Consider the following 26,126-nt stretch of genomic DNA (forward strand, 5'->3'; position numbering starts at 1 on the left):
GCAAATGTAACTCATCATAATGCAGAATCAGTGGGAGCTCCGTTTATTAGTGTGTAGAAAAAAACTGCGACTGAAACCCCTACAGGAACCCGTGGCATAGTCCAAATAAATCATGAAGACCACAAGCCAATATTGACCAGGAGTGTCTAATATTTTTCACAAAGAGCTGGAGTGGGTTTTCATTCCAACCAAGTAAATTCTACCTGTTAAAATCAAATGATTTTTAATTTCATTGACTATCAGATGTTGATTGGTTGGAATGAAAACCTGCACCCACACCGCCCCTTTGTGGAAAAGATTGGTCACTCCTGGTACAGACGGTCGCTCGCTAGGCAGCTAAGACTTGTGTAAAACTGATGCTCTAGGTGAGGGTCGAACTCACAACCTCGGCACGTCTTCACACGTACTGCTGTATAAATACCGCGTGCTAACCAATTGCGCCACTGGAGCTCCTGATGTTGGTCCTCTGCAAGCTTTAAACTTGGGACCCAAACGACGACATGTGACATATGGCATCAAATAGCTTAATTTATTTCACTGACTGGTAAAACAAGTGCTCCAGGTGAGGCTCGAACTCACAACCTCGGCATGGCTTCATACGTACTGCTGTATAAGTACCGTGCGCTAACCGATTGCGCCACTGGAGCTACGAGGCAAATGGAATCTTGTTTGCATTCTAGTATCTTAGCCAAACTTTGAACACGGACAAGATCAAGGCAATAAGATCTCAAGCTTCTGTAAATCTCCAGTAAACATTGCCTGTTTATTTATAGATGAACACAGGTTGATGACTAAAGACTCTGCAGGTTGGGTTTGTAGATGTTAGCACTGAGCCTGGCTCTCTTGATGTCTTTGTTTGGTCTGGTTTCTCCACCTTCACTGCTTCCGCAGAGGTTTGGTGCTTCCTGCACTTTCCACAGTAGCTGCCTCAGCTATTTCACACTTACCCTCCCAGCCTGATTTGGTTCTTATGATGTCCAGGTGAGGTTCATAAATTCCACAGAGTTCCTCAAGGTTTTCTGAACCCCTGGGGAAAGTTCATGCTTCAGGTGTGCAGACAGAGCATGCAGGTGGAGATGTTATTGGAGATGTTAGCGAATCTATAAAAACTACCATTAATAAGTAACAGGACAGGGGGAGTTCAGGAGCCAATCAACTTATTCCCACTGGGACCAAAGCCATTCAGGCCCCTTCCTCATGAGATATCTTATATTTCATCTCAGGTAAAATTCACACTTCAGGTGACTCTTGAACTCAGAACCTCAGCATGGCTTCACTTACTGCTATAAAGACTACATGCTAACCAATTGCACCACTACAAGCTTACATGAAAAGTCATATCATCATATATTGAAGGAATAAAGCTTTAACCTCAGCATGGCTTCATATGTTCCTGCCCTGTTTTTGTTTTGTCCAGCTTCTCAAAGGTTTGGTGTTTCACTTAGATCATACTTGGGTTTAAACTGCTCACAGGTGAAAAAAGTGTTATGTTGGATCTCTGCAAACTTCTACACTGGGCAGTCAAGTGTGGTAAAACTGATGCTCCAGGTGAGGCTCGAACTCACAGCCTCGGCATGGCTTCACACGTACTGCTGTATAAGTACCGCACGCTAATCGATTGCGCCACTGCAGCCACAGAACACAATCCACTGGGCAGAACTGGTGTGTAGACGTTCACCTTTAAACTCACTTCTATCTCTATGTTTGCTTTTTTATTTATTTTTTTGTATTGGTCTCTCTCTCTCTCTTACACACACACACACACACACACACACACACACACACACACACACACACACACACACACACACACCTCTATACACAGCCTGAAGTGCAGTAAAAAAACACGTGATGTTTATTTATGGTGAACAGGACTTGAAGAATAAAAGACTCAGCAGGACGTGTGTTTGTAAGATCTAGATTAGACTACTGTAACACTTTACTGTCTGGGTGTTGGAGTGAGTGCAGAAATAAACTTCAGTTAGTTCAGAATGCAGCAGCAAAAGACTTTAGTAGATCTAGAAAATATGAGCACATCAGCCCTGTTTTAAGCTTTGAGGATGGATTTGGACTGTAATTAATATCAACAGTCTGCTACACTGACTCAGGAATACAGTTTGCTCTGATCTCCATCACTGATAAACAACATCGTTTATCTGTAATAAATGGACATTTGGTGGAACCCAGATGAGGATGAGGTTCCCTCTTGAGTCTGGTTCCTTTCAAGGTTTTTTACTTTTGCATCTCAGGGAGTTTTTCCTTCACCACAGTCTCCACCGACTTGTTTATCAGAGACAAACTTACACTTATAAAGAACATCTGCATTTTTATCACCACATTATCTGTGTAAAGCTGCTCTGAGACAGTGTTCATTGTTAAAAGTGCAAAACAAATAAACATGAATTGATTTGTGCTCATCAGCTTTGAGGCTTATATTCTGGCACTCACAGGTAAAACTGATGCTCAGGTGAGGCTTGAACTCACAACCTCGGCATGGCTTCACACATACTGCTGTATAAATACCGCGCGCTAACCGATTGCACCACTGGAGCTACAGAACACAATCCACTGGAGCTAAAGAACACAAGCCACTGGAGCTACAGAACACAAGCCACTGGAGCTACAGAACACAAGCCACTGGAGCTACAGACCACATGACTTCAGCATTGACTCACACATGGTAAAGAGTGCATAGACAGGGGGCGCAGCTGAAGCACAGAGACTGTAATGTCTGCAAATCTTTCAATGTTCAGCCAAAGTAATGCTCTGAAGAGGTGACAGGATAGGGGCAGTTCAAGACCCAGTTAGATTTTTTTAACTTATAAATATTGAGCAGTTGTTATTGAAGCTTTTACTGCAGATGAGACTTAAACTCACAACCTCAGCATGGCTTCACAAGTACTGCTGAATCAGGACCACATGCTAACTGATAGACTTCAAATAGGACTTTAAAAAGGACCATGCGTTAACTTCATGCTCCAATGCAGCTACCAGAGCTAAATCACACTTTTTCCTGTCAGCCTGATTCCATTTTCATAAGGTCCAATTGAGAATCATCATTTCCACAAAGATGTTTCTTCTCAACTTTCAACCAGTGTGTATTTAACTAGGCCACCTGAAACAGTCCCCTGAAACAGTGGCTAAAGTTCCTGCTCCAGGTGAGATGTAAGTTACCAGTTTGTTTAAATGTGAACATGAGTTGGTGAGTAAAAACCTGTGGCCCTGTCCTGTCTCTGTTCTGTCTGGTTCCTCCTCCTTCACTGCATCCTCAGAGGCATGGCGGCTTCACTCAGATCCTACGTGTTTTAACCCTGAACCTACAGTTATCACATCTTGTTCCTTGAACCCTGTGGTTGAGACTTGATCTCATAACCTGGTGATCATCTGAAACACTGGGTGAAGTTTATAGCTGTGAATTTAAAGGGGAACGTTCGATCTCTTTAACAGTGAGGTAAAACTGATGCTCCAGGTGAGGCTCGAACTCACAACCTCGGCATGGCGTCACACGTACTGCTGTATAAGTACCACGTGCTAACCGATTGCGCCACTGGAGCTACAGAATGCAAGCCACTGGAGCGAGAGAACACAAGCCACTGGGCAGAACTGGTGAGTGGACCACGTGGCACTCTTCACTTCATAGCTCTTTTTGGGTCGAAATGCCAATTTACTTTTCCTACTGATTTTTTCTAAACTCTTCAGCCTCAAAACATGAGCTTGTAATGGCCTCCCATTAACTGTTTTATAAACATCATGCAGTAACTTACTGCCCCACTGCAGGGGCCACAGCCACATTGCACTTTCCCTTTCTTTCACTAGACGATCATCATTCAGCTCAGTCTCTTTAACTCTCAGGTAAAACTGATACTCCAGGTGAGGCTCGAACTCACAACGTCGGCATGGCTTCACACGTACTGCTGTATAAGTACCACGCACTGACCAATTGCGCCACTGGAGCCCTTTAATTGCAAGTTTATCTCTATGTTTGTTTTGTTTTGTTTTTTTATTGGTCATACACACACACACACACACACACACACACACACACACACACACACACACACACACACACACACAGTGTCACCTAGATGAGAACGAGGTTCCCTCTTGAGTCTGGTTCCTCTCAGGTTTTCTTCGTTTTACATCTTAGGGAGTTTTTCCTTCACCACAGTCTCCACCGACTTGTTCATCAGGGACAAACTTACACTTATAAAGAACATCTTCATTTTTATCTCCACATCATCTGTGTAAAGCTGCTCTGTTTTGTCCAGGTTCTTAAAGGCTTAGTGTTTCATTTAGATCATACTTGGGTTTAACAGAAAAAATGTAGTCCTTTGGATTAACTGAACCATCACCTCCAATCATCATCTCTTAAACTCTCAAAATCCACCTGCTCACAGGTGAGTAATGTGTTATGTTGGATCTCTGCAACCTTCTACACTGGGCAGGCATGTGAGGTAAAAATGATACTCCATGTGAGGCGCGAACTCACAACGTCGGCATGGCTTCACACGTACTGCTGTATAAGTACCGCACACTGACCGATTGCGCCACTGGAACTACAGAACACAATCCACTGGAGCTACAGAACACAATCCACTGGAGCTACAGACCACAAGCCACTGGAGCTACAGAACACAAGCCACTGGAGCTACAGTACACAAGTCACTGGAGCTACAGAACACAAGCCACTGGAGCTACAATACACAAGTCACTGGGCAGAACTGGTGTGTAGACAGTCACCTTTAAACTCAATTCTATCTCTATGTTTGCTTTTGTTTTTGTTTTTTATTGGTCTCTCTCACACACACACACACACACACACACACACACACACACACACACACACACACACACACACATATGCTCACACCTCTATACACAGCCTGAAGTGCAGTGAAAAGCCACGTGATGTTTATTTATGGTGAACAGGACTTGAAGAATAAAAGACTCAGCAGGACGTGTTTGTAAGATCTAGATTAGACTACTGTAACACTTTACTGTCTGGGTGTTGGAGTGAGTAAAGCATTACATTAGTCTAATGACTGTAAGTATGAGTGGACCACATGGCACTCTTCACTTTGTAGGGGGCCCACCCAATGGCCCAATGACGGAATCCACTGGTATGGGTGAAGGTATGCTGCGTGTTAGTCCTTCTAGTGCGGCTGTAAAAGATTACTTAAATAGATTGTATATTGTTATATTAATCCAATTTTAACCTCTAATCTGACTCCAATTTATGATAAAGATTTAACTTGAATAGCTCTAATTTAAGCTGATCAACTTATTGGTTGTACTTCTTTAATTTTAGTAAATTATTCTAAGCATTCCGTCTTTTCAATTAATCATTTATTATGGTTCTGGAGTCGCTTAGAACTTTGTGCTCGGCTAACTATACTTGCTCACGGAGGCACATTGGCCAATCCGAATCTTAGTCAGAGGATATAACAGTAAACTAATATTCATTGATTTAGTTACTTGGTCATAACTTGCTAAGTCAGTGATAGCCGCTACACATGCTCACGGACACAAACTCGCCAGACTGTCCCTTAGTCAGAGGATATAACGGTAAACTAATATTCTTTAAGTAGGCCGCCAATGCTTGCTCATGCATAAAGAATACTGTATTTAGTCACTTAGTTATAACTTGCTAAAGTCAGATATAGTCAGAAATCAGAAGGTCTCAGACGTTGTGCTCTATGCTCCATCCGTTCATGAGCCTTCAGTTTGTACTATCCTGGTCACAGATTTGCGGTAACGCCAGACTACATAATCAACTAGATATAAATGATTTCAGGAAATTTCAGAGTTAATCAAGAATTTTACATTTATTTGCCAGGTAACAATCAATAAACAAATGTTACATTTAAAACAAATAATAGAAGAAAGTTACATAACATGATCAACATTAAATCAAATAATTTATCAATGTAGTTTACTAAATAATTGTTCACTATACCTGGCAAGAGACACACAGAGACTGTGTGGGAAGTTCTGACTATCGAATGCTTCCCTGAGTGTTTCGTCAAATTTCCTTAAATACCCAAACCATCGTAAACACTTGTAAATTCAAAGTGATAAAGCTTTGCACACCCTTTCTTGGGAAAGGATGTGACCTAAAACCTAATTGTCACCTAGACCACCTGGTCAGGATGTTCTCCGGGGCAACACTTATGTCAGTAGGAGAGAATTTCCCAAACCTGAGGTCTGTTTTACTGATATGGGACTGAGATCATATTTCCAATCACACCAAGACCTTTAAAATGATACTAAACATGTGAAGGTAAAATGTATACATTACTAAATTGTAATTATTACATTATGCAAGTAAAGTAGCTTGAATTCTGGGACCTTCTCAGTCACCTTTCCATGATCTGGCCATCTCCCCAGGAGGGAAGAGGGGGGCTCAAGGATGGGTGACTGGGCAGCTGAACAAATGGCTTTCTCTCCTCAGATCAAAGAGATCCTCTCTTCAGATTAGAAGGTTTATTGTTTTGTTGCATGGTAGTTCTCGGGGTCTGGTCTCATGAAGTTGCATGGCAGTTCTTGGGGTCTGGTACCATGAATAGATCTGACCATCCTTACAACTTTATAGCTCTTTTACTTACTTTTCCTACTGATTTTTTCAAAACTCTTCAGGCTCAAAACATGAGCTTGTCATGGCCTCCAATAAACTGTTTTATAAACACCATGCAGTAACTTATTGCCCCACTGCAGGGGCCACAGCCACATCACACTTCCCCTTTCTTTCACTTGATGATCATCATTCAGCTCAGTCTCTTTAACTGTGAGGTAAAACTGATGCTCCAGGTGAGGCTCGAACTCACAACCTCGGCATGGCTTCACACGTACTGCTGTATAAGTACCGCGCGCTAACCGATTGCGCCACTGGAGCTACAGAACACAAGCCACTGGAGCTACAGACCACAAGCCACTGGAGCTACAGACCACAAGGCACTGGAGCTACAATACACAAGTCACTGGAGCTACAGAACACAAGCCACTGGAGCTACAGAACACAAGCCACTGGAGCTACAGAACACAAGCCACTGGAGCTATAGAACACAAGCCACTGGAGCTACAGAACACAAGCCACTGGAGCTACAGAAGGCAGATGATGTCACCTAGTTTACGTTCTTGTAATGATTCTATTCAATGTTTAAACAGGAAATATGCAGTGGAATGCAGTGATCCTAAATCGCTTTCTGTTTACTTATGAGCTAATAGGAGCTGTTGTGGACAGGGTGGGTGTGTCGTGGGGCAGCCTGGAGATTAGCCTATTGTCTGTTTTTGTTTTTTTTATTAGTCTCAACACACACACACACACACACACACACACACACACACACACACACACACACACACACACATCTACATACAGTGAAATGACTTCTCTGAGTATCTGCTGATATAAACAATAATTTACATAGAGATAGAAAAGAATAAATAGAAACACACACACACACACACACACACACACACACACACACACACACACACACATGTAAAAGATAAAAAAAAGAGCCAAAAATCTATGAACTGCATATTCGTGGGCAGAAAATTTAAACTGAGCACAAAATAGTAAAATAAAAAGCTTTTAATGGTTTGAAGAACAAACCACTGGCCAAGAAATGAGCAGGAATTCAGCAGATGGATGAAGGGGGTTATTATGGGATGGCTGGTGTTGAGAATGTTGAATTCGATGCTGATGAGTTTGAAACAGTTGATGAGCAGGTTAAACGTTTGCGTAGTCAAATGCATCCTGTGTTTGATATTAAACACAGTTTTTCCCTGAACGTGTGACTGCAGCTGAAGTAAACGAGTAAACGCTGTCTCATGAGTGCATTTATTTCATTTCCTAAACAATGATTTGTTATTAAAACCATTAAAAGTTACATATTTTGCCATTTTCGGTTTCTTGGCCCACGTTTCCTTCCCAGGAGTGTAGGAGCGATAAAGCGCAGATGTCTGCAGCTCTATGTGAAATGTAACGCAATCCTGTGCAACACTGAGCAGAGGAAGTTGCAGTGAAACAGTGAACAATCCACAGTGTGTGTACAGGAGTGTGGGGTGTGTGGGTGTTTGTGCAAACAAAAATCCAAGGTCTGTATATGTGTGTGTGTGTAAAAATAATCCCAGGTGCCGTCCTGGTTAAGGGTCTGAACATCCTGTGTGTAGAAACTTCTCCTCATGCTCTCTGTGTTGGCCTTCAGGAAGCAGAAGCACCGCTCGGACCTCAGAAGATCGGCTGATTCTGCGTTACCGAAGCTGTTAGCATTATTTCCCTGAGATTTGCTAGCTGATCGAGTTAATGAGGAGAAAGTAGATTCTTTTTTCACTTGTTTTTATTGAACCTGAGCAGAGAAGAATTGATTTAGAAGAAACTGATTTCACAGTGGTTGAGGAAGGAATTAGTGTTTAGCTGCAGGGGCTGATATTCGCTCAGTCTACTTATACAGCTACATTTATACTGCACCTTCTTTCTGTAGCACATCATCTACATTCAGCTCCATTTTTCATTAAAATGAAGATGTGGCGAAGTCTTTGCTCATGTCAGGGACATTTGAGTCGATGCCAGTTTGGTTGGACTTATTGTTTATTGATTTTGTGGTAGAATACAGAAGTACACTTCCACCTTGATGCAGTTAATCCTGCTGTTTTTTGCCACTTCATTGCCATCCTTTGCTGTCATCACCAGTGCAGGATACTGCTGCACCAACAGACGAGCTCCTGTAGCTCAGACTGCTGAAGAAGTTCATGCTGTTGATGCTCGACGGGTCAGAACTGTTTTAGAAGCAAAAAGGGGACAAACACAATATTAGACAGGTGGTTATAATGTTATGGCTGATCAGAGTATAAAGAGATGCACAAACTGTGATGTCAGATCTTTTTAACCAACACTTTTTTTTACATGCCACTGGTGTCATTTAGCTTAATTTATTTCACTGACTGGTAAAACCAGTGCTCCAGGTGAGGCTCGAACTCACAACCTCGGCATGGCTTCACATGTACTGCTGTATAAGTACCGCGCGCTAACCGATTGCGCCACTGGAGCCACGAGGCAAATAGAATCTTGTTTGCATTCTAGTATCTTAGCCAAACTTTGAACGCGGATAAGATCAAGGCAAGATAAGATCTCAATCTCCTGTAAATCTCCAGTAAACTGCTGTTGAGGAAACACAGGGCAGGATGATGAACATTGAGACTAGATTTGATCTATTAGTCTGCGTTTTTCATTGGTCACACACATTTAGAAAGAAGTGCATTGAATTGTCTTCTACATGAAAGCCAAAGTCATCTAAAAAACCTGGAGTTCCTGCTTTGGGTGAAAAGTGTAAACACAAAGCTGGGGCTCACAAACTGTGATGTGAGATCTCTTCAATCGCTCCCATGTGGACTTCATTCAGCTCAGCTTTTAACTGTGAGGTAAAACTGATGCTCCAGGTGAGGCTTGAACTCACAACCTCGGCGTGGCTTCACACGTACTGCTGTATAAGTACCGCACGCTGACCGATTGCGCCACTGGAGCCCTTTAATCGCAATTTTATCTCTATGTTTGTTTTGTTTTGTTTTTTTATTGGACACACACACACACACACACACACACACACACACACACACACACACACACACACACACACACACACACACACACACACACACACACACACTGTCACCCAGATGAGGTTCCCTCTTGAGTCTGGTTCCTCTCAGGGTTTCTTCCTTCTGCATCTCAGGGAGTTTTTCCTTCACCACAGTCTCCACCGACTTGTTCATCAGGGACAAACTTACACTTATAAAGAACATCTTCATTTTTATCACCACATTATCTGTGTAAAGCTGCTTTGTTTTGTCCGGCTACTTAAAGGCTTGGTGTTACTTGGGTTTAAACAAACATGTAATCCTTTGGATTAACTGAACCATCACCTCCAATCATCATCTCTTAAACCCTCCATTTGAGTCTCAAACTCCACCTGCTCACAGGTGAGAAAGTGTTATGTTGGATCTCTGCAACCTTCTACACTGGGCAGGCATGTGAGGTAAAACTGATGCTCCAGGTGAGGCTCGAACTCACAACCTCAGCATGGCTTCACACGTACTGCTGTATAAGTACCGCACGCTGACCGATTGCGCCACTGGAGCTACAGAACACAAGTCACTGGAGCTACAGAACACAAGCCACTGGAGCTACAGAACACGATCCACTGGAGCTACAGAACACAAGTCACTGGAGCTACAGAACACGATCCACTGGAGCTACAGAACACAAGCCACTGGAGCTACAGAACACAAGCCACTGGAGCTACAGAACACAAGCCACTGGAGCTACAGAACTCAAGCAACTGGAGCTTCAGAACACAAGCCACCTGAGCTACAGAACACAAGCCACTGGAACTACAGAACACAAGCAACTGGAGCTACAGAACACAAGCCACTGGAGCTACAGAACACAAGCCACCTGAGCTACAGAACACAAGCCACTGGAGCTACAGAACACAAACCACTGGAGCTACAGAACACAAACCACTGGAGCTACAGAACACAAGCCACTGGAGCTACAGAACACAAGCCACTGGAGCTACAGAACTCAAGCAACTGGAGCTTCAGAACACAAGCCACCTGAGCTACAGAACACAAGCCACTGGAACTACAGAACACAAGCCACTGGAGCTACAGAACGCAAACCACTGGAGCTACAGAACACCACCAACTGGAGCTACAGAACACAAGCCACTGGAGCTGCAGAACACAAGCCACTGGAGCTGCAGAACACAAGCCACTGGGCAGAACTGGTGTGTAGACGTTGACCTTTAAACTCAATTATATCTCTATGTTTGTTTTGTTTTGTTTTTTTATTGGTCTCTCACACACACACACACACACACACACACACACACACACACCTCTATACACAGCCTGAAGTGCAGTAAAAAAACACGTGATGTTTATTTATGGTGAACAGGACTTGAAGAATAAAAGACTCAGCAGGACGTGTGTTTGTAAGATCTAGATTAGACTACTGTAACACTTTACTGTCTGGGTGTTGGAGTGAGTGCAGAAATAAACTTCAGTTAGTTCAGAATGCAGCAGCAAAAGACTTTAGTAGATCTAGAAAATATGAGCACATCAGCCCTGTTTTAAGCTTTGAGGATGGATTTGGACTGTAATTAATATCAACAGTCTGCTACACTGACTCAGGACTACAGTTTGCTCTGATCTCCATCACTGATAAACAACATCGTTTATCTGTAATAAATGGACATTCGGTGGAAACCAGATGAGGATGAGGTTCCCTCTTGAGTCTGGTTCCTCTCAAGGTTTCTTCCTTCTGCATCTCTGGGAGTTTTACCTTCACCACAGTCTCCACCGACTTGTTCATCAGGGACAAACTTACACTTATAAAGAACATCTGCATTTTTATAACCACATTATCTGAAACAGTGGCTAAAGTTCCTGCTCCAGGTGAGATGTAAGTTACCAGTTTGTTTAAATGTGAACATGAGTTGGTGAGTAAAAACCTGTGGCCCTGTCCTGTCTGGTTCCTCCTCCTTCACTGCATCCTCAGAGGCATGGCGGCTTCACTCAGATCCTACGTGTTTTAACACTGAACCTACAGTTATCACATCTTGTCTCTTTAACCCTGTGGTTGAGACTTGATCTCATAACCTGCTGTTCATCTGAAACACTGGGTGAAGTTTATAGCTGTGAATTGAAAGTGTGACATTTGATCTCTTAAACCTCCTACACTGGACGTTCATCATTCAGCTTAGCTTTTAACTGTGAGGTAAAACTGATGCTCCAGGTGAGGCTCGAACTCACAACCTCGGCATAGCTTCACACATACTGCTGTATAAGTACCGCGCGCTAACCGATTGCGCCACTGGAGCTGCATGGGTTAGTTTAAAACATGGGACCCTGTAGAGGAGCTGAGACTGTTGCTGGGCATGAAACTCCTCCGTTTCTTCTCAACTATATACTGTATAACAGACTTCAATCTCTTCTTTCTTTCACTCGTTTGTACTCAGAATGCAGCGTATATGTATCTCCTTTAAACAGCCATGGCTAAATCACGGGAAGCTTGGCGGTGTTGGGATTTGAGCTCATGACCTTCTGATAAACATTGCAGACTTTTGATTCCACCTCTGTTTGGTTCAACTCGTCACTCTGCATAAGAGGCACTGGGGGATTCTTGTTTCTTTATTCCATGCTAAGCACCAGGACTCTGTTAGTGTGGCAGTTTTCCATCATGCTGAAGGACTTGACAATTGAGGAGTCAATAAGACATCAGGTAGAGTTTTCCAATACACCCTGAGCGTGACTGATCCTACAGGTTCCATCAGGGTTTATTGGATTTTCGAATGCAATTAGTAGGTCTGGTGGATTTCATGTTCATTATTGGTTCATTATTGGTTTTTAGTTTGTGTGGTTAAATAGGACACGTGCATGTTAGTGATGTGCAGCTCCATAACTGAGGCCAATGCAATTCAAATCTCGAAGCATAGCCAAGCATATGATACATTAAACATACATATATAATACGATACGATATGATACGATAAGATACGATAAGATACACACCTGTTACAATACGATTTCCATTCAATGCAACACAATGCGATTCCATGGAAAAAATCTGATGCTCTGCAATTCACTAAAGAAAGTTTGTTTTATTTCTTTGGTTCAGACACACAGCAAATAAACAACTTAAGTGCCTTCTGATCTCTAACACATGGTTCTTTTACACACACACACACACACACACACACACACACACACACACACACACACACACACACACACAGAAGATGAACTAAAACCAGACATTCTTCTCCTGTTGTGTCTGCAGGAAGTTACAGCTCTACCTCTGCCATGTTAATCTGTATTGTATGTGACTCTCAGGACACGCCTCTGCCTCTGTAGTGTTGCGATCGGCGTAGCAGCAGTGGTGCTGAGAGAACGAACGCGCTTGAGAAATAAATCTACATATCAAATATTAGTCACTTTTCCAAGAATAGAAGTTGAGCACATCTACTAATATTTTTATTTAAATAAATAATTTGTACACGTTAAAAACGTTGCACCACAGTACAATTGCACACTTTTTTGAATCACTGATGTGTATCTCTGAATCTGACCATCCCTCGTGCACGTGACCATCACGATAGAAAACTGAGCAGAACGTGTTTAATATGCATCTAAACATGCACGAGTTCTGTTTATTTCTACTCTGTGTTTTTTGCAGTTTCCTCCACACTTTAATATGCACATCGCTTTAATCCTGTGTACGAGATCCAGATGGATTTCTGAATATCAGACTCTTTTTTAATCTTCAGCATGTTCCTGAGCAACTGATGCATGTTGCAGGTTAATTATGACTTTAGTAACAAAGCTTTTGGAGTGAGAGAGAAGTAATTAAAGACGCGATCACTGCGAGCGTCAGTATGGTCCATCTGTTGCTTTCGTTCCGAGCCATCTGTCAGAACGGCGCATAGCGAGGTGGTCATGTGACTCGACACGATCGCGTGCTAAATTAAAAACGTGTGTATCTTTATGTAATGAAGGCTTGCAGCCTGGTGTACCATCAGAAGATCCGTATATCTCTCCTGACCTTATCTTTAATCACCAGCAGCCTCCTGAAAGAGCGAGCGAGACTGCAAACCAACACATCTGGGAGTCTCCACATCCCTAAACTAATTCACAGCTGGATTCAGTCTCACTTAATAAGAGCATCATATTTCTGAGGAATTAAAGGAAATTATTTTCCATCAGCAGCATGTTCCTCTCACTCCACAGCAATATGGCCGAACATGTATAGATTTTAATCATGTATATTTGTTCATTTTATTTATTTATAGTTATTGTTTGTGGAAGTGGAAGATCTCCTGCTTTAGAGCTCCAACCCTTTAGAATATGAAGGTGAACATTGACTGCACACCAGGAACCTCCTCACCTTCTCACCTACATCAGTACCTGACTTTACTAACAACCTGTGGATGAATGAATCTCCACTAAATCTACTGGAACATCTTCCCAGAATTATAAGAGCAAATGGAGACTAGATGTAGAATGGGACGTGCAAAAAGATTCACAAAGCCATCTAATGGTCAGGTGTCCACAAACTTTTGCTCTGATAGTGTATGAACACTAATTCCCTGAGAAGCCTCTTTTTATTAAAATAATCCATCTGAAAACAGGAGACATGATACTCTTCATACCAGAACCCAAACATGTCCTGAATCAGCTCTTCTATCACACTTGTGATGATGAATTAATTCATTTGTTTATATTATGGGTCCCCAAACTGCAGCCCACCAGAGTCATATTATATATATATATATATAATTTTTTAAATGTAATTTGACATCTATGTTTAACTCATATATTTGATAATGAAGTTCGGCTTTTAATCTAAAATCTCCTTTAGTTATTAAACAAGGTCGAGGCACCGGTACTCGATACGATCGCTGGAACTGTCGGCTATCAGCAAAAATCCACACGGTAGTTTTTCCAGCTTCTGGTCGGCTGTCATTACAAAAGCGGCCTCTAGAGGGGAATCTATGATGCTACGTGCTGTTTGTTTTTACACGTGAGACTGCGTGCTGCACGGAGAGCGCTACATTATATTTATTATCGATTATTTATTAATTATATCATTACATTTATTAAGGTATATATTCATATTTATTTCATTTAGTACATTTTCATAAATCAGTACTGTTTATGTTCTATTTTACATGTGGTGTAACATTTTCTTATTTTTTTATCCAGTATCCATTTAAAAATGATCGGTTGATTAATCGGTTATCGGCGCGTACGATCCAAACTAGCTATCAGTATCGGTAAAATCCACTATCCGCCGACGGCTAGTTATTAACGCAACCTAATTATTTATTCGATTCACCCACCCACCACATGCATGCCCCCCTGCTTTACATGATGAAGTATATGAGTTATGGTCGAACCTCTGACACTGGAGACTCCTTCCAGCAATCTTCCAGAAACATCTTCCTTCAGTAGTAGTGTTTATGTGGAGCATCTTAAAGAAGCTCTTAAAGAAATCAGGAACAAGTGAAGACTTCCAGACCAATCAGAATCCTGGATTCAGCAGCACCGTGGCGTAAAGGAGTGTAATGAACACAAATCCATTCTTTGATTCCATTAAACCCCAGTGTCAGTGTTTACCAGCAAAAAAAAAAAAAAAAGGCAATTATAATAATCGTTCAGTAATTTCCCGGATATTAGAACGAGTCGTTAGCGTTCATTTGCGTGTAATTAATAATGCAATGCAGCACACACGCTGTCCATAATAGATCAACTGCCATTTGTTTATCTCCATGAATAAATGATGAGTGGGAAAGATCCCGGTTGCCAACACCCCAATTAGTGCGCAATTAAAATGAATATTTCATCAGTGAAGCGCAGGCGAGGTGCGAGAGATTTTTATAATTACGAACGGAGGAGAAACGCAAACAACGCAAACAACAAACAAATGGAGGAATTTCTAAATATGACCTCATTAAGAGAATCAGAACAGTGTGAACCCAAATCCATCCGGTCCTGAAACAGGTGCGATGTGAAATCCTCCACCTGTTATTGGTTCCTGCACTGAGAAGAGCATGAATATTTCATATTTAATAGCAGTACATCAGGAGATATCAAAGAGAGAAGATAGCTTTGGGAAACAAGGAAAGAGGGGAAATGGAAACAAAACCACTGGGAGCTTCAACAGCAGTGCAGTAGTGAAGATGGAGAAGATGGAGGACAGGAGTTCCTTCAACTGATCATTTCATATCTATTGTTTAGGTTCTCTGGAGTATTTCATACATTAAAGAATATTTATTTATTACCAGAAATATACATTAATATGCATCTCTTCTAGAATTGAGACACCTGACTGTTACACCCAGATGTGGTTCTTCCACAAAGTTGGAGACACACAATTATATTGGACATCTTAGGATGCAGCATGAAATTCTCCATTCACTTGAACTAGGAGGCCCAAACCTGTTCCAACATGACATTCACAAAACCAGCTCCATTAAGATCTACTTTCCATGGGTTAATTATGTGTGGAAGATTGAGATGAATGTGAACGCTGACTGCACCCCAGACCTTCTCACCTCATCTCACCCACATCAGTAGCTGACTTTACTAACACCCTTATAGCTGAATAAATCTCCACACAATCTGGTGGAACATCTTCCCAGAAGAGTGGAGCTCATTAGAACAGCAAATGAAGGTTTGATCTAATATGCAGGTGTCCACAAACATTTGGCTGTAAAATTTAACAAATCATCTAAAGTGATTTATTTAGCACTGAGAAACACAAGAACCTAAAAGACCATGTATTATCATCTTCTCCTTCATCTTCTCCTTCTTCTTCTTTTTCTATTTTTTCTTTTTCATTTAAACTATTTCTCTTTTTTTCTCAATATTTTATAATTTTTTATATATATATGTATGAATTGTTAACATCTGGCAGAGTGAGATCTTCATCTGGATTAATCGTATTGGAGATGTTCCTCTGCTTTAATGTATGAATTCTCAGCACTTCTGCAGAAGTTGATGATGTGAAAGTGATTCTGTCCCCAGCGTCTCTCAGACACGGCGAAGACGTCTCGACTTTACAAGGAACACTTTTCTAAAGGAAGAGAAGATGTTTTATTGCTGTTCGACAAGTGAAATAAAAGCAGGTCCTGGTCCTGGTTCTGGTTCTGCACTCAGACTCTGAGAACGAGAGCTGAGACGAGGCCAAGTTACTCTCAGAGTCTCTTCTGTCTGAGAGCAAGACGAGACGAGACGAGACGAGACGGCGTGTGCTCACAGCTGGAAGAAAAATTACAGTGCAGATCCAAACCACGTTCTGATGTTCCTCCAGACTGCCAAGTGTCTGCACTGTAACGTCCATAAAGTGCACTCACGAGAGCAATCACACCAACACATGCAGCGTTTTATACCGAGATCCCATCTCACGTCTTCATCTCATAAACCTGCGACAGAATCCAACACGAGAGTTCATTTACGAGTCCGAGAGGAAACATCAGACTCAGACCGCTCTCATCTAAGAGAGTGAGAGAGAGAGAGAGGGGGAGAGAGATGAGAACTGAGAGAGGAGAATAGGAGAGGGAGAACATTAGTGATTGAGAGAGTGATGGATAACAAGTGAAAGAAAGAAAGAAAGAAAGAAAGAAAGAAAGAAAGAAAGAAAGAAAGAAAGAAAGAAAGAAAGGAAAAAGGAAAGAGGAAACGTGTACAAGTCTGAGAAAGATTCAGAAATGAGAAACTGAGTGAGACAGAGCGGTCAGAGAGAGAGAGCGGTGAGAGAGTGTCAGAAAGGGGAAGAAAGAGAGAGAGAGATTGAGAGAATGTGTGAGAGAGTAAGATATAGAGTCAGTGAGGAGAAACAGAGAGAGAAAGTGAGAGATGGATGGATAAAGAGTGAGATAAAGAGACAGACTTAATCAGAGAGAGAGAGAGAGAGAGAGAGAGAGAGAGACCTCTCTCTCTCTCTCTCTCTCTCTACCCCCACTCTTTTATCCCCTACTCCTCTTTTCTTTTCCTACTCAGATCTCCTCGTTCAGATCTCCATGCACAGCCACTGAGCTCCTGTTACACACTAATCAGCTCTTATGTATCCAGCCGGAGGTACGGTCAGGTCTCCATGAGGTTTCTCTTCATCCTGTCCTCTTCCTCTCAATAGCAGACCAACACAATGATGATGTGATGGAGATGTGAAGGTGAAGTGAAACGTCAGACCTTCTATCTACAGTTACACATAACCAGTTCCTCATCGTCTTACGCCGGTTAGATCCGGCATTCCGCATTCTGCATTCCGGCGTGGGAACTTTTATGTACAATAGTCCATGAGTGCACTTTCTTCAAGGCTTTTGTAGCAACCTGAATATTAAAGCAACTTCACAGAGGGGCAGAAGAACATCACGTTTGCATTCTGTCCTTCAGCAGATGATTGAGACTGATGTCTCCATGTCTGTAAAGAGATTGGATCGGGACACTGTCGGGTTTCTGTATGTAGAGTATCCTGGATCCTGTGTTCATCTGCTGATGAAGCAGAAGAATGGAACAGAGGAAGAGTTTGAGCTTCCTGCTGGAGAAAACCTTCTCACCTCTATGGAAGTGTTTTAATAATAAAACTTGACGTGGTGAAAAGAGAAAAACTCCAGAACACTGCAAGTTTATTCATCAGTGTCACTACCACCGAGTGTGACGTCACAGGTGACCATCAGAAAACCATCAGAAAACCATCCAGGCTCAACTGGGATTTATTCGGGTTTCTGGATTCTGCACTTGGACTTTATTTTTGCTCTGATGTAGTTTTGTGTTTGGACTGAGATGATGACGTGTGCAGCAGATGTCATGATTTAGTGGTAATTTCACTGCTGATTGTAAGAACATTCACACGGAACACTTGAGCTCAGGTTCCTTACGCTGAACTTCTCCACACACTGAGCACCACTTCCAGCTCCTGGTTATTAGAAGCGTGAGGTCTGATCTTTAGTCTGATTTTCAGGAGTGTGTTTGTTCGGTGTGGAGTAAACAAAACACTCGAGTGTCCAGAACAAGGTGTGAATGCTGATGCTGATGTAGATGAAAGAGAGAGAGAGAGAGAGAGAGAGAGAGAGGCGGGGGCGAGAGAGAGACGAGTGAGCAGAAGAATAGCAAACACCCAGCGTTTTATTTCACAGACGCACTCGGCCGCAGCGGTGGAGATGTGAACCTTCATCAAACACACTGCACTTCAAGTTTCTTCACATAGAACAATTTAGAACTTTGAAAGTTCTCTTGATGGACTCTGATTGGAAATGTTTATTATTCCGTCTGAAGTATCTTCTCTTCCTTCAGCAGGTACATTTCTGCAGAAAGGTAAATACTCCAGGATTAGGATGCTGAGATCTGGATTGTGATTGGTCAGAAGGTGGTGATGAATTCTCTAAGATGGTTAATATTACAGTTTTTACCAATTGCTTACACACAAAATCTTTTCATGTCACATGATTTTTGAAACCTCGCACTCAAAGTGAAAACTCCATGCCAAATTTCCAAAACCATAAGCTCTTTCTCAGCCTTCGACTCAGTCTTCAACTGCATAAAACACTTTTCAAAACACTACACACAATTCTCTACCTAAAACACAAAGATCTACCAGAGAGTGACTTGCTTTCCTTTTCCAAACACAACCAATCAAAATGCTACACTTAGTCACCAGGTCACACAGACACATCGGCAAACACTAATTGCTTAATTGATCACTAACCAATCACTGCTTTACTTTACAGTAGTATAGAGAGGCCTATAAATAGGGCAAAGATCAGATGACCTGTTTTGAACAATGGATGCTAACAATGAACAGAGAGCAAGAGGAGTAGGAGGAGGAGGAGGAGGAAGAGGAGGGGGAAGGGGAAGAGGAAGAGGAAGAAGAGGACGAGGGCAAATAAGAGAAGGAAGGGGAGCCATCTCTGATGAGATTAGGGCAACACTTGTTGATCATGTAATCAACCATGGTCTGACCGTGAGAGAGGCTGGACTGATTCGAACCATAATTTGAACCTTCAGAAATGAGAACAGGTATGCAACTATGTAATGACTATTTTAGCATTATAGTAATGTGCTGTAAAATACGGATGACTGCATAGTATTGCATAAACATTTGTAACTCTAAGCGATCCATTTACTACACTGCATTGAATGGATGCCCATGTAATTCATCATGAATTTATACATGTGGATGAGGTTGGCTTCAACCTCACCAAAACCAGGTGCCGTGGACGAAATGTAATAGGACAGAGGGCAATTACCAATGTCCCTGGACAGCGTGGGGTAATATAACCATGTGTGCTGCCATCACTCAAAACAGGGTCCTCCATCACAATGCCACACTGGGTCCATACAACACCGGCCATATACTCACTTTTCTGGATGCAATTCACACATGCTTGTCCCTGATCCAGATCAGGTGCCTGCTAGGTTTGTGCTTATATGGGACAATGTTAGTTTACACCGGGATGTTCTGGTCCATAACTGGTTTACCACCCATTCACAATTTGTAGTTTTGTACCTACCCCATATTCACCTTTTCCAAATCCCATAGAGGAATTCTTCTCAGCCTGGCGCTGGAAAGTGTATGATCGCCAACCCTTGGCCCGCATGCCACTTCTCCAGGCAATGGAGGACGCATGTGGGGACATAGAGAAAACGTAGTTTGTGATGTGGATGAAGTATTGTGGCCAGACCCAGCTCGGAGAAGAGATGAAGCTAAGCACTGGGGACTGCACCCCCCTCCCCCCTGCCAATTCCTGGACCAGGACCCCACACACAATTTACTGTATTCTACTGTAAAGAATATACTTTTGGTTTACATGTTTATTGTTTTGTTGTATGCTAATGTATACAACAGTCATTTTTGGACTAATACATATTTTCTGTTTCTACATTGCAGTGGCGTTCCCGGTGTACTTGTTCCCCCTCTCAGCAGATTACTTTCACTGTAGAACATTGTATTGAAATTTAGATATGAAAAGACCAAAGAGCTTTAGATTTAGAACAGCAGTGTTTACATGGAATATCCAGAAATGTATTATTATGAAAGAGGTGTTTGCCATTTGATGCAAATGCTTCATTCTGACACGTGTTCATGGCGTTTTGAATGCAGTGTTGCATTTTGAAGGAGATGTGAGCTATTTTGCATTTTGTGTGTGCAATTTTGAGAATTGTGTGTAGAGTTTTGAAAAAAGGAGACTTGGTTTTGAAAACGTGTGTAAGCAATTTTTAAAAACTGTAAGCAGTTAGTGTTTGCAGATGTGTCTGTGTGACCTGGTGACTAAGTGTAGCATTTTGATTGGTTGTGTTTGGAAAAGGAAAGCAAGTCACTCTCTGGTAGATCTTTGTGTTTTAGCTAGAGAATTGTGTGTAATGTTTTGAAAAGTGTTTTATGCAGTTGAAGACTGAGTCGAAGGCTGAGAAAGAGCTTATGGTTTTGGAGATTTGGCACGGAGTTTTCACTTTGAGTGCGAGGTTTCAAAAATCATGTGACATGAAAAGATTTTGTGTGTAAGCAATTGGTAAAAACTGTATTGCGCTCACTCTAAAACCTTATGGTTTCCATGGTAACAGCTGGTTTGCAGGAACGTGTGCAGAACAATAGGATGTCTATCTAAAGAGAAGTGAAGGAAAGGAGGATTGAGGTGGAGTAGAAGAAGCAGATGAGATGAGGAGGACAAATTGAAGTGGACGAGGGGAAATGGATGAGAGGAAGCGGTTGAGGGAAAGCGAGAGCTCACTGGCAAAATATTTTGGACTACTGATTGAAAGGTCATGAGTTCAAATCCCAGCATTCCACATCTACAGGCTTGGAGAAGAAGCGTAATCTGCTCTGATCAGCTGTACGACTGAAACTTCAGCCCTGACGGCTCTCAGATAGGATTGAGGACCAGATCTTATACGAGATCAGGTCGCTCTGCTAAATATCTTCATCCATCCAATATGGGAAGAGAAGTGCATAAAGGGTGTGTAGGCCAGAGAACCAATCAGCACCAAATGTAAACTGGTCCAGATAAAGTCTACAGGATCTACAGTGTCTGGAAAACACTTAGTAACCATTAAACCCAGATTGCACCCAGATTAAACCCAGATGGTACACGTGTGAACTGGGGTAGATGATGATGGGTTCCTGGTTCCTGGTTCCTCTCAGGGTTTTTCCTCATCACCAGGAACATACACAATTACAAAATGGATCTGTTTATATCTGTAAAGCTGCTCAGGGACAATGTTCAGAGAGAAACGTGCTCTACAGAAGAACCTGACTGGAATATGAAGGTGCTGAGGCTGTGAATGTACGTGTAGATGAGGAGAAGATGTTTTCATATGAACTGATGTGAACTGAAGAACTGAAGTTAAAGCTGTTACAGTCACACACTTCTGAGATCCTGCGAGCTCAAGAGTTTAGATTACGACTGTAAATGCAGGAACGAAGTTTTAATAACAGAATAAAATCTCAGACGTGGAGGTGAAGAGCTCCGATAAAATGCCAAAAAATTAGAAAAACTATTTATTTATGTACAGATTCTTTCTCAATTGTTTTACAGCATTTCTCAGAGGAGTGTATCGAGTGATAGAGGAGTGATAGAGAGGTAGAGGAGTGTATGGAGTAATAGAGGAGTGATAGAGGAGTGTATGGAGAGGTAGAAGAGTGTAGGGAGTAATAGAGGTGTATGGAGTGATAGATGAGTGTATGGAGTAATAGAGGTGTATGGAGAGGTAGAAGAGTGTAGGGAGTAATAGAGGAGTGTATGGAGTGATAGATGAGTGTATGGAGTAATAGAGGAGTGTATGGAGAGGTAGAAGAGTGTAGGGAGTAATAGAGGTGTATGGAGTGATAGATGAGTGTATGGAGTAATAGAGGAGTGTGGAGAGGTAGAAGAGTGTAGGGAGTAATAGAGGAGTGTATGGAGTGATAGATGAGTGTATGGAGTAATAGAGGTGTATGGAGAGGTAGAGGAGTGTATGGAGTAATAGAGGTGTATGGAGAGGTAGAAGAGTGTAGGGAGTAATAGAGGTGTATGGAGAGGTAGAAGAGTGTAGGGAGTAATAAAGGAGTGTATGGAGTAATAGAGGAGTGACAGAGGAGTGTATGGAGAGGTAGAGGTGTATGGAGTAATAGAGGAGTGATAGAGGAGTGTATGGAGAGGTAGAGGAGTGTATGGAGTAATAGAGGAGTGATAGAGGAGTGTATGGAGAGGTAGAGGAGTATGGAGTAGTAGAGGAGTGATAGAGGTGTATGGAGAGGTAGAGGAGTGTATGGAGTAGTAGAGGAGTGATAGAGGAGTGTATGGAGTAATAGAGGCATGATAGAGGAGTGTATGGAGAGGTAGAGGAGTGTATGGGGTAATAGAGGAGTGATAGAGGAGTGTATGGAGAGGTAGAGGTGTATGGAGTAATAGAGGAGTGATAGAGGAGTGTATGGAGAGGTAGAGGAGTATGGAGTAGTAGAGGAGTGATAGAGGAGTGTATGGAGTAATAGAGGCGTGATAGAGGAGTGTATGGAGAGGTAGAGGAGTGTATGGAGTAGTAGAGGAGTGATAGAGGTGTATGGAGTAGTAGAGGAGTGATAGAGGAGTGTATGGAGTAATAGAGGAGTGATAGAGGAGTGTATGGAGAGGTAGAGGAGTGTATGGAGTAGTAGAGGGTGATAGAGGTGTATGGAGTAATAGAGGAGTGATAGAGGTGTATGGAGAGGTAGAGGAGTGTATGGAGTAGTAGAGGAGTGATAGAGGAGTGTATGGAGTAATAGAGGAGTGATAGAGGAGTGTATGGAGAGGTAGAGGAGTGTATGGAGTAGAAGAGGTGTGATAGAGGAGTGTATGGAGTAGTAGAGGAGTGATAGAGGAGTGTATGGAGAGGTAGAAGAGTGTAGGGAGTAATAGAGGAGTGTATGGAGTGATAGAGCAGATGTTTCCTAAATGAACAGATGAAGAGGAGTTGAGAGATAAATCATGATGTTGAGGAGGATGATGGAGGGATGATGAGTGGAGAGAAACAGCAGGAGTGTGGGAGGTGAAGCAGGTGAGACTCAGAGAAAGATGATGAATTCACAGATCAACAGAAACCTCAACAGAGTTCAGGAATGAGATACAAACCTCCCTGAACCCCCGTAACACTGTGTGTGTGTGTGTGTGTGTGTGTGTGTGTGTGTGTGTGTGTGTGTGTGTGTGTGAAACGTGTGAAACTGTTAAACAGAGGTAATAAACAGCGCTAATCAGTCAGTGATGGCGTATGAGAAACAGAATCCTGTAACCCCACAGCGCCCTCTACTGACCACTGTGTCAAACACAAATACTTACAAAAAGTGTGTATTTATTCTGTACATTTATATACAATATAAAACGTGTTCTTTTTGAACTTTAACACTGGGGGCGCTGTTTAACTGTACAAGGAGACTATTTTAAAGCTGATTGTGTGGAAACGCAGATAAATCATTTGGAAACAGAGAGAAACTTCAAACTTTTGATACCACCTCGTCTCTCTCTCTCTCTCTCTCTCTCTCTAAATAAATAAATAAATAAATAAATAAATAAATAATTAGATATAAATGAACACTATAGTCTAATTTTATTTTAAAAATAAAACACAAGTATTAGATTATTTTATATAAAATGCATATTTACACTTTTACACTACACAATATTTAAAACATGATATTTTAAAAGAGAATAAAATGATAATAAATTGGACTGATGTTAAAATGTAGATGATGTAATATCTGAAGCTTTGACCTGTAGAGATCAGACATCTGATCCTTTCCTGCACATATCACTTCAGCAAATCTTTATTTTCTGGTTTATTTGTGATGTGTCACTGTACAGGGTTCAAAGGTCACGAGTGAATCATCAGAGCATGGGCTCGGAAAGGGTTGATGTTTAAATGTGGGTCTGAGACCCCCGAGCGTGAGGAACACAATCATCCCACTCACATTAGTCACTGATCATTAATAGCACAGGTACTCAAACCAGTAAGAGTTCTCCTAAACCAGCTCGGAGATGTCCAGGCCTGGACTCCACAAGACCTCTGAAGGTGTGTGTGAAGCTAGAAATACTTTCAGTTCTGTAAGGTGCGAGTTGGAGCCTCCATGGATTGAACTTGTGTGTCCAGCATGTTCCACAGACACTCAATCAGATTGAGATCTGAGGAATCTTGAGTCAACACCATGACCTTTTCATGTTCCTCAAGGCTGAACATCGTGCTGCAGTGTGGATTTACCCGCCTGTAACAGAACACTGTTATTAGGGAACACTGTTACCATGGAGAGGTGTAACTGCAGGAGGTCTGGAACATTGTTTAGGTTGGTGGTTGGTAAAATCACAGTAACCTTCACAGACCACAGTTTCCCAGCAGAACATCACCCAGAGAATCACACTGATTCCCAAAGTGCATCCTGCTACCAGAATGTCATCACATACATGGAGTCAACAAAACTCTCCAGATGTTCCAGCTGCTTTCTTTAATGTTGCAGTAAATCTACTTCTCTTTCTACAATGACCATGATGCAGATCGTTCTGCAGGATAAGGAGACACAGAAGAAGCCGAGAAGAACATGATCAATTCCAATTTATTTATTTACAACATTATAGCTGATGTACATTTAGTAACTATTTCATTATTTGTGTCTATTAATAGCATTTAAAATATAAATATATCAATATAAATATAATAATAGTAAGGAATATTCCTATCAGGACCATAAGGTCTGGTTTTTGATCAGCCTGAGGAAGAAAATTCCATGCAACTGCATCAGACGTCTGATTAAATTGTGTCCGACTTTGTGGAAGAGTTTGGCAGGAGAAGTGAGGGGTCTGTACTCGTGGCAGGAGCGAGTGTGATGTGAGTGTGTAGAACAATATGAAATGACAGACATCGATGTCTGGTGATTAAAGAAGGCGTTATTTCTGTAAACATGGTGGATCTGAGAACAAATATTTACGTTGCCGCTTCAAGTCCTGACTCATCAGATCCACAGCTCGACTCAAACACGACCTTTTACTCGCAACCTTCACCTGAGTTAATGTTTAAACCATCTGCAGCGCTCAGGTCCTGCTCTATAAAACCTCCACCTTAAACACTACACTGTGAGGAGACACTCAGCGTGAGTAGTGTTCTTATTATCTACATCCCATTATAGAGCATTATAGAACATTATAGAGCATTATAGAGCATTATAGAACATTATAGAGCATTATAGAGCATTATAGAGCATTATAGAACATTATAGAGCATTATAGAGCATTATAGAGCATTATAGGGCATTATAGAGCATTATAGAGCATTATAACACATTATAGAACATTATAGGGCATTATAGAGCATTATAGGGCATTATAGAGCATAATAGAGCATTATAGGGCATTATAGAGCATTAGGGAATCTGGATTAGTTTTAATAAATATATTTATAATTGAATATTTGATACTAGAAATTTCGAGCAAAGTCACGGCACGGGCACTGCCTCACTGTGGAGTTAAACTCAGTTATTTATTCTGTATTGTTTTTATTGTTGCTGTTTGAATAGAATTGAAATCTATTCTGTACATTGATGCGCAAATATACAGAACATTTCAGCA

General features: G+C 41.7%; 9 non-coding genes across 9 annotated transcripts; all 9 read right to left on the reverse strand.

Annotated features, from left to right (window-relative positions):
- Positions 1-554: 554 nt before the first annotated feature.
- Positions 555-647, reverse strand: trnai-uau. Its single transcript is given in 2 exon segments — positions 555-590; positions 610-647. It is a non-coding gene; the product is annotated as a tRNA-Ile (tRNA).
- An 893-nt stretch (positions 648-1,540) lies between these two features.
- Positions 1,541-1,633, reverse strand: trnai-uau. Its single transcript is given in 2 exon segments — positions 1,541-1,576; positions 1,596-1,633. It is a non-coding gene; the product is annotated as a tRNA-Ile (tRNA).
- A 1,828-nt stretch (positions 1,634-3,461) lies between these two features.
- trnai-uau lies at positions 3,462-3,554 on the reverse strand. Its single transcript is given in 2 exon segments — positions 3,462-3,497; positions 3,517-3,554. It is a non-coding gene; the product is annotated as a tRNA-Ile (tRNA).
- A 308-nt stretch (positions 3,555-3,862) lies between these two features.
- On the reverse strand, positions 3,863-3,955 carry trnai-uau. The gene is given in 2 exon segments: positions 3,863-3,898; positions 3,918-3,955. It is a non-coding gene; the product is annotated as a tRNA-Ile (tRNA).
- A 2,844-nt stretch (positions 3,956-6,799) lies between these two features.
- Positions 6,800-6,892, reverse strand: trnai-uau. The gene is given in 2 exon segments: positions 6,800-6,835; positions 6,855-6,892. It is a non-coding gene; the product is annotated as a tRNA-Ile (tRNA).
- Positions 6,893-8,959: 2,067 nt separating this feature from the next.
- Positions 8,960-9,052, reverse strand: trnai-uau. Its single transcript is given in 2 exon segments — positions 8,960-8,995; positions 9,015-9,052. It is a non-coding gene; the product is annotated as a tRNA-Ile (tRNA).
- Positions 9,053-9,433: 381 nt separating this feature from the next.
- trnai-uau lies at positions 9,434-9,526 on the reverse strand. The gene is given in 2 exon segments: positions 9,434-9,469; positions 9,489-9,526. It is a non-coding gene; the product is annotated as a tRNA-Ile (tRNA).
- A 521-nt stretch (positions 9,527-10,047) lies between these two features.
- Positions 10,048-10,140, reverse strand: trnai-uau. The gene is given in 2 exon segments: positions 10,048-10,083; positions 10,103-10,140. It is a non-coding gene; the product is annotated as a tRNA-Ile (tRNA).
- A 1,652-nt stretch (positions 10,141-11,792) lies between these two features.
- Positions 11,793-11,885, reverse strand: trnai-uau. The gene is given in 2 exon segments: positions 11,793-11,828; positions 11,848-11,885. It is a non-coding gene; the product is annotated as a tRNA-Ile (tRNA).
- Positions 11,886-26,126: the final 14,241 nt, after the last annotated feature.

Source organism: Silurus meridionalis, chromosome 23 (genome assembly GCF_014805685.1).
Source record: "Silurus meridionalis isolate SWU-2019-XX chromosome 23, ASM1480568v1, whole genome shotgun sequence".
NCBI lineage: Eukaryota > Metazoa > Chordata > Actinopteri > Siluriformes > Siluridae > Silurus > Silurus meridionalis.